The 8,935-nt window shown below is 46.8% G+C and overlaps 1 long non-coding RNA gene across 1 annotated transcript; it reads left to right on the top strand.

The window, feature by feature from the left end:
* The first annotated feature begins 2,418 nt into the window (after positions 1-2,418).
* Positions 2,419-3,918, top strand: LOC114489168. The gene is made up of 2 exons (XR_004900718.1): positions 2,419-2,531; positions 3,739-3,918. It is a non-coding gene; the product is annotated as an uncharacterized LOC114489168 (long non-coding RNA).
* The last annotated feature ends 5,017 nt before the right edge of the window (positions 3,919-8,935 follow it).

Below are 8,935 nucleotides of genomic sequence, written 5' to 3'. Positions count from 1 at the left end.
ATATATATATAAAGTAAGTGAAAAACTCTTGCATATATTAAAAATTGTTAGTATTTTTACTCTATTTTTTTATATTTATAGATTTTAGAGAGGAAGGGGGGGTGGAGAGAGAGAAGCGATGATTTGTTGTTCCACAGAGTTATGCATCCGCTGGTTGATTCTTATATGTACCCTGACCCAGGACGGAACCTGCAACCTAGGTATATTAGGATGACATACTAACCAACTGAGCTACCTGGCCAGGGCAAAATTTGTTACTGTTTCACAGTCATTTTGCTAATAAACATTTGTTCTAGGAAAAAAATATTTGTTAAGTGATTTTCATATGTTTAAAAGTTTATGGTAGTATTTTAATTTATGTAACACAACTTCAGCCTTAGCGCAGTAAATTTGACCCATTGTACGTGCTTCAGTCCTTTGAAGGGAAAAAAATGAAGTTGCTTTTACCTTTTTTAGGCACTGGGGGGTACCTTCATCAACCTTGTCATGGATCCATGGAAGTATATTGGAAAAGGAACTGGTCAATTTGTTACAGCGCTCATGAAGGAGATCCCAGTGCCCTACCAAGTTGTACTGCTCGGCATCGTGGCCCTGGGCGTCCTGGTCAGTACAGAGCACCGCGGACACCGGGGTTTATGGAACAAGCACTTCTGAGTCGTTAGGCTTCCGCAAAGCGCCCGGTGGCAGGAGAAGGTGGTTTTCGGTGGTACAGCTTTATTCATACCCCACGTGTGTTCTTCCTAAGCACGGCCACGGTGCTCAGCTTGGCTTGTAGATGCCATGACGGTGATTTAAAATACGGCCTTCTTTTAAATTGGTTGTTTGCGCTTGGTGAATTAATACAAAGTAAATTGTTTACATCCTCTTTGAGAAGATGGGCCTCCTTGTCCCAGTCCAAGTTTTTGCAGCGCTGAGCCGGAGCAGCCTGGGGTTGCACAGCGTCAAGAAAGAGTGAGTGGAAGAAGGCACGTGCACCTGCGGTCTGGGGACCAGGAGCAGGCGTTCCTGAGGGGGGAGATGAGCCTGGTCCCCTCCCCACGGTGTCTGGCTTTCCGTGCCGTCGGTTTTCAGTTTGGGGGCGCGGGTTTGCTGGGTGACGTTAGGTGTGTGACACTGTAATTTCAGTCTCTGACACTGAAGTTACGTGCAGAGCCCGTCACCTCTTGTCATTTTGTCCGCCTGAGGAGAAGGGCCTCGGCTGCTTCTGTCTTCACAAAGGAGCATCTCTAGTTCACAGAACATTTTGTGTCTGGGACCCTTGCATTCCCAAGAATTGGAGGCCACAAAGGCTCTTATTTATGGAGATTTTATTTATCGATACTTGACATAGTAAGAATTAAAACTGAGGAAATTTTGAAACAACAGTCTGTGCAAGCACACGGCCCGTGAACCACCAGCGAGGAAGTCCGCGAGGCCCGGAGACCCCACTTACGCTCGGGAGGGGAGGGAGGCTCCTGTCTGTGTGTCGTGGGCAGTGTGGACCGCCCAGGTCCTCGCGGGGCTCGCCGGCCCCCCTTGGAGAAGTGCTGCCGGGCGTTTCCATGGACCGTGACTCAAAGCCTGTTGGGTTGCAGCTGTGACGGAGGCCAAGTTTGTATGGCAGTAAAAAGAAAAGAAAAATTAACCTGCAGGAGAATGTTGACATGATGATGTACAACTTTGAACAGTTTTCAGCATTTACCTCCTGTGATGGGTGTGAATGGAGAAAACATATGCTCAATTACGAGACAGTTAGCACCTTCCAGTGGAAATTTCTAGGCTTCAGCCCAACCACCATTGTTATAATGCGTTCAGAATGCATCTAGCTGATTGAAGTGTCTGCTTAATACCGAGTGGTTTCTCATTTTCATTGGCTTCCCTGTAGTAGAAACCTCTAATGAAAAAAGTTAAATTAGCATGTTTGTATCCACAAATGCCACAAGTTAAATTATATAAAATTTGTTAGCGCCCTGAATAAAAAGCCCCTGACAATGTAGTTGTAAGTCGACCATTAGGTACTAAGGAGCACGTGTGTCTTTTCCTTCTAGGGTTTCTCCTGTGCTGCTGGGAACTCACTTCATTTGCTGAGACCTTTAGGTGGTCGAGGAACAGAGCCGCCCCAGGCCCTTCAGCCAGGTGACCCGTGCCAGCAGCAGAGAAATGACTTCAGACCCAGTGGCGGAGCAGGTGATGCAGACTCTTACTGTGGGGGCCAGATCGGCCCCTCTGAGCAAGGCCCTTACCACAGAACGTCTGAGGGTAGGAGACGTGTTTTGAAAGAGAGAGATGCTGACTTGAGAATTCACACTGGCCACTTGAACCCCGAAGTGCTCCCGGTGTCTGATTTACCAGAGACGGAGATGAGAGAAGCCCCCCAGGTGTCTGATTTATCAGACAGAGAGTGGAGAGAAGTGCTTCCAACGTCTGATTTACCAGAGACAAGAGAAGCGCCCCAGATGTCTGATTTATCAGACAGAGAGTGGAGAGAAGTGCTTCCAACATCTGACTTGCCAGACACAGAGACGCAAGAGCACCCCGAGGTGGTGTCCAGTGTAAGTCAGCGACGGTTTGTTTTCTATGCCTTTGCTCGAGGCCTTGGAGCTCCCTGTAGACCTGTGGTTAACTGACCTGCTCTGCTCTGTCACTGCGGTCAGGTCATCCACGTGCTATCCTCCTCGCTGTGGTCAGGAGTTAGTCCGGATTTTCATGGTAGTTTGTTAGCACAGGTGGGAATTCCCAGGAGACCCCCAGTGAGCATGAGAGAGAGAGAGAGAGAGGGAGAGGGAGAAGCCCAGAGCAGAGCTGAGTCTCAGCTGGAAGAGGAGGTGGGGGACCAAGAACCTCGGCTTCCCAAATCGGTATCATTGGCCGGCCACACTGTGCTGCTGACCTGCAGGATGGTGAGGACTTCCCCCCACCATTTTGACTGTTGAAAGGCACATTCCCATTTCTGTGTGAGACAGGGATTTGTATTGTCCTTTGCGAAGTTTTAAGTTGCACGTGTAAAAGCCTGAAAAGTAGCTATGAGCACAATAGAGCCGAGGGAATTAGACCCCGTTTCGATGGAGCTAGTATACGGACAGGTATCTGCGTGGGTCTGGAGAACGTGGAGGCGTCCTTCCAGCTCCTGTAGTGAACGTGGATCTGACAGCCATCTCAGGAGTCCTCCAGTGACGTCCCACTCCACTCAGACTGAATGTCAAATTGCCGTGTGGCCTGGGGCCCCCGCTGTCTGCCCGCACCCCACCTGTTCCTGCATGGCCCCTCCTCGCTTGCCCCACTCCTGACCAGTCCTTGAATTCGGAGCCTTGGCGCTGGCTGTACATGACCCGGAGCCGTTCCCCTGGTGTAGCCCACGGGCCCCACCGCCCCAGCCCACTTCTAGTGCAATGCTTTGTTAGTTTGTTGCCCGGGGTTCTCTCCCCAACCTGCATGTACGTCCCAGCAGGGCCCAGGTTTGTCTGGTCTGTTCCCGCGGTGTCCCCAGCACCCAGAACTCAGCATGTATTCAGACAGTGTTTGTCAGTGGACTGTTCTCACCAGGCAGGAGGAGTTGGCAGTTCGGGTCCCGGTCCTGACCAGGGGGCTTGTTGTGTCCCACTCTGCCCAGCACGGTTCCATGAGGCTGAGTGTTTACACCTTTACAGTCCGGCACTCCGGATGAATTCAGCGTTGCATAGAAGCCAGTTAGACGTGATTAGTAGCCTTCCCAGTGTGTCACTTAAACAACTGAAACAAAATGTACTCTGTACTTTCCAGCCCAGAGGGACTGGTGGAGGCCCCGGAGGACGCTCACCCTCGGAGAGCAGCGCTGCAGGCAGCCGGCCCCCTGAGCTCGCCTCTGGCCGGGAGGCCTCAGGGAGCGTGGACGGTTCGGCTGCAGCGGGGAAGGCCCAGCTCCAGACTGATGCCAAAGGCAGCCCCGAGGAGGGCAGCACCGCCAGCCCGGCAGGCCCGGCTGCCGGAGCCACAGGAGCCGCAGGAGCCGCAGGAGCCGCAGGTGGAGGGGACCCGCCCGGTGGCCCGAGTGTCTAGAGGAACTCGGACTCGAACCACAGCTTGGAGGTGGTCTTTTTGTGTTGGGATTTTGACATAAATTTTTCACAGCTATTTACTACAGATACTTGATACTACAAAGTGGCCAACATAAACATCAATATTTTTACTGACAATCAGAATTAACAAACACACATGTATTTCTTTTTTTTCTTTTTCCTTCCCTCTGTTTAATCTTCTGCTGGAGGTGAAGACACACCCCACGAAGTTTGAAGTGTGAATTTTGGAACAGGATCTCGTCACCCGAGTGTGTGTTGCCTGGGAGACGTCCTGGGGCAGCTACTTTAGTTGAGCTAATCTGTTAATTGTGCATGGCATTCCAAAAGTGGCAGGTACTCACAAACCATTTTGAAGGAAAGTCCACTATAGCCACCTTGACCTTAGAATACCCAGATAATAGTGAAAACTGAGAACAAGTATTAAAACACCCCCTTTTAAACATGCATTGCATTGTAACATAGTAAAGTCTTAGCGACAGTACCCGTTGCCTTTCCGTGCAGCCCCAAGGTGACCTTCAGCCCTTTTTGACACCACTGGGGGAAAGAACCCACTCCCCAAGGTCGTGCACTTAGAGGTGGAGAGAGAAGGTCTTCAATACTGAGCTAAAATCTAGTGTCCTAAAGCAAACAACACAGATTAAAGGCTTGCACATATAAGGTCTTTTCAGGAGGTATCCAGCCATGTGATAGGAAAAATAGAGACCTTTATTGAACAAGATGCAAGATACAAGAAAAATTGTACATATGACAATGATGTTTCAGTCCTCCTCAGAGAAGGCACCTTGAAACTTCACACAGTTCTCCCAATTGCCATCAGCTGCCCCACCGTATTTTCCTGAATCTCATCAACAGTCTGAAATCTCTTCCCTTTCAAAGGTGATTTTAGGTTTGGGAAAAGACAGAAGTCACAGGGCACCAAATCTGGTCTGCAGGGGGCGGAGTCACCTGGGTGATTTGATGTTTTGCCAAAAAACTCTGCAAGAGACATGATGCATGAGTGGGTACATTGTCGTGATGAAACTGCCAATCACCAGTTGTCCATCGTTTAGCATTCTGAGTCATCTGAATAGTTTGCACAGAGGAATGTTCAAGCTTAACATAAAATTTGTTAGGGCTCTGGCTGGTGTGACTCAGCGGACTGAGTGCCACCCCATGAACTGAGGGGTCACCAGTTCGATTCCCAGGCTAGGTAGGGCACATGGCTGGGTTGTGGGCCAGGCCCTCAGTAGGGGATGCGACAGAGGCAACCACACATTGGTGTTTCCCTCCCTTTATCCCTCTCTTGCCCTCTCTAAAAAAATAAATAATATCTTTTTAAAAAGGTGTTATAGTTTCACTGCTCTACTCTTGGTCATTTTGAATGCAATGGCCACACAGTGCACAAGCTCACTTAACAGTGTCTACCATCCCCACTGACTAGTATAGTGAAGCTGTCATTGTTTATGCATGTGTGTTCCAGTCCACTCTCCTTGGCTGACAGGTTACATCAATGCCACACAAATTGTTCAATTATATTAACGATGTCTGGGCTTTTATGACAGATACCATTATTATGACAGATACCATTGTTCATGTAAAACAGCAAAGTTTTATGCAGATTAATTAAACATAGGTGCTCAGAAGTTATTTTTGCTTTTCTCAGAATCCCATGGTATTGTATCACTTATCAGCTGGAGGTCAGAACTTTATGTGTCTTGAAAGTTACATGCTTGTTTTCACTGAGGATCATTCTGGAGTTTAAAGATAGATGGGAAACTGCTTCTTAGTCCATTAAGTGGCATAGGCCTTTTCTTTGTCTTAACCAGGGATATAATTACTCCTTTGTCACGTTATTTTGCTTCAGGCTTCAAAGGTAGATGTGTTTGCTTCAGAAACTTGTTGAGTTCAATTTTTTGAATGCAACAGGACCCCTCCCCCCCACACTGTACTGTGGCAGCAGAGCGGCGGCGGGGGCGACCCAGCCCTCGACGGCACAGTCCGCCTCCCGGCTGGCATTCTCCTCTCGGAAGGACAACTTCGCCATAGACGATAGCATGGCTTGCAATGCTATACCTGCATGATGACGTAAAAATGGAAATTTTAGACTTTGCACTCCAAAAGCTTATTTGGATGTTTTTCTTGCACTGTTTTATGTACTGCAGAATAATGATTTTATTTCAGTGGCACTGTAGGTCCTAACACTTAACGTATCTTTATTTTCATACTGTACAGTAATTTTACTTTAAATTATTAAATAGGCTATTTTATTTATTTCAGATGCGGTTGACTTGGTTTTAATTATTGAACTGTCTGTGCACCGTATGTAGCGAGCATTTCTAAGCTGTCTTACACAAGTGGAAAGGGTGATGGAAGTGTAGCTGTGCTATTATCTCAATAAAGACCTCTTGGTACCTTGAACTGCTCCTGTTCTCAGCGTCTGTGGCTCTCATTCAGAGGGCTAGTTTTTCCAGTTTCCTTGGAGGTAGCGTGGCCTGATGGATGAGCAGCCCCTCTCTTGTGTTTCTGTCAAAAGTTCCCCCACTAACTTAATTTTTACCCCTTGGCATCTGCACAACTTTTGTGTGTCTTCTACCTCTTTTATTCAAGATCTAGAGAACTTCCTGTCTTGCCTATCTTGTGAAAGCTGATTAATAAAACCTGGCAATATTTATAAATTCTAACCCAGACTACAAATGCATTGAGCACTCTTAAAAAGAAATACAATCGAATTGACTTGTGGGTGGGTAGTCAGTGGGTACACAGTTTTCTACCTCTGAGGCATGCAGAAGGGAACTGTGCTAAAAATAGACTACAGACACCTCTTTGCTTTTCTTTTTTTCTGTTTAAGCCCTTTATTTTTTTCCTATTGATTGAATTTGCTGGTGTGACATTGGTTGACAAAATTATGCAGGTTTCAGGAGCACAGTTCTGCAACACATCATCTGCACACTGTATTGTGTTCACCACCTCATCTTTCATTTACCTGCACGCTTAATTTCACACATTTTAGCTATTATAGCAGGTCGCTAGTGTTAAGATTGAAACTAGGAAAAAGGGCAATTTGTCGATACAGACCAGCGCAACCTCCTGGCAAAAATGTTCAAAAATTTAGGGTTCCACCTTTTCCACTCTGAAGTAGTAAACGTTGAAGATCCTCTTGCATGTGGGCTCTGGAGTCCATTCTGCAGTGCATGAGGTCATAAGCCCTGGAAGTGATCTTCCTGCAGTAAGTGTCTGGTTCTGTGTGTCCTTCTTCTTGTGTCGCCACACTGTCTTCTGCGTGGAGGTGAGCAGGTTCGGGGAGGTTCACGTCAGAGAGAGAACACGAGCACCAGAGTGTGTACGTTCTCTGGACCTTTCTCATTTGGGGGTGCTGGGAAGGACAGTGGGCATGGGAGGGTGGTGCAGAAGTTCTGAAGTCCTTGCCAGAAGCTTCAGGGGTCTGCTTCAGATTTTATTTGTGAAGTGTTTTAACTATTTTTTAAATTGTAGTAAGCCAGGGATATAGTCAACAGAGTGGGGGAACCCATGAAATGGGAGAAAATATTTGCAAAGCGTATATCTGATGGAGTTAATATCCAGAACAAAGAACTCCTGCACCTCAATAGCAATCCCTTTCCCCAAACTATCATCCTGATTTTAAATCGGGCAAAGGACTTGAATACACGTTTCTCCAAAGAAGACAGACAAATGGCCCATAAGCACATGCAAATATGCTGGACACCACTAATCATTAGGGAAATGAAAATGAAAATCATGAGGCCAGCTCACATCCATTAGAATGGCCGCTCTAAAAAACAGTGTTGGGAAGGATGTGAAGAAACTGGAACTCTTGTGCACTGTTGGTGAGAATAAAATGGTAGAGCCACTGTGGGAAACAGTATAGTGGTTCCCCAAAACGTTAAGAATGAAACTACCATATGATCCAGTGTACCCACTTCCCGGTGCATGCCAAAAAGAATTGGAAGCAGGGACTCGAAGAGAGATTTGTACACTCATATTCATAGCAGCATTACTCAAAAGAGCCAAAGAGGTGTAGGCAACCCGGGAGTCCATCAAGGGGTTAGTAGGTAAAGAAACTTTGGTATACAATATACAATGGAGTATTATTGAGCCTTAGAAGAGGAAGGAAATGTTGACATCCTACAGCATGGATGCTCCTTGAGAGTATTATGCTGAGTGGAATAAACCAGCCACAAAGAGACAAATACTACTTTCACTTATGGGAGGTCCCGAGTTGTCAAATTCATAGTGACACGAAGGGGAATGGTGGTGGGCAGGGCAGAAGTGATGAGTTGTTTAATAGATCCAGAATTTCAGTTTGTCAGGATGAAAGAGTTAAGGAGATGGGATGGCGGTGACGGTTGCACAACAATGTGAATGCATTTAATGACGATGAGTTACACACTTAGAAAGTGGTTAAGATGATATTTATGTCAGGTGTATTTTATTTTTTAAAAATTGCAATAAACATGTTCACTCAAGTACTACCTTATATATCAAATTTTAAGCCACTTTAAAATTTGTTGCCAATACCTTGTGTACGTCTTCCATCTCCTCCTGGTGTGTAAAACTCGCCTCTCTCTCTGGAGAGTTTCCTGAGATTGCAGGGCCAGCAGATAACACAAAGCAATCCCTCTGCCCTGTCCCATAAGACGATTGTTTCCCTTCCTTACACTCCATTTATAGTAGTGTGCTCAAAATAGGTTTCCGGGTGTTATGGTAAATATTACACATCCACAGTTGTAAGTCAAGACCAAAAAATACGCTGCTTATCTATTTTACCTACTTGGCTTCGGCGTGAGTCGTCATTTGCAGAGTTCTTCCAATGAAAAGCAAAGCCCTGGGCGGAAATCCAGCCCACAGGGGCCGGCCCCGCCCCCTCGGCGAGCCAATCAGCGGCGCGCCCGGGAGGACGCACA

Source organism: Phyllostomus discolor, chromosome 14 (genome assembly GCF_004126475.2).
Source record: "Phyllostomus discolor isolate MPI-MPIP mPhyDis1 chromosome 14, mPhyDis1.pri.v3, whole genome shotgun sequence".
NCBI classification, from domain to species: Eukaryota; Metazoa; Chordata; class Mammalia; order Chiroptera; family Phyllostomidae; genus Phyllostomus; species Phyllostomus discolor.
This window is presented reverse-complemented; position numbering and strand designations above follow the sequence as displayed.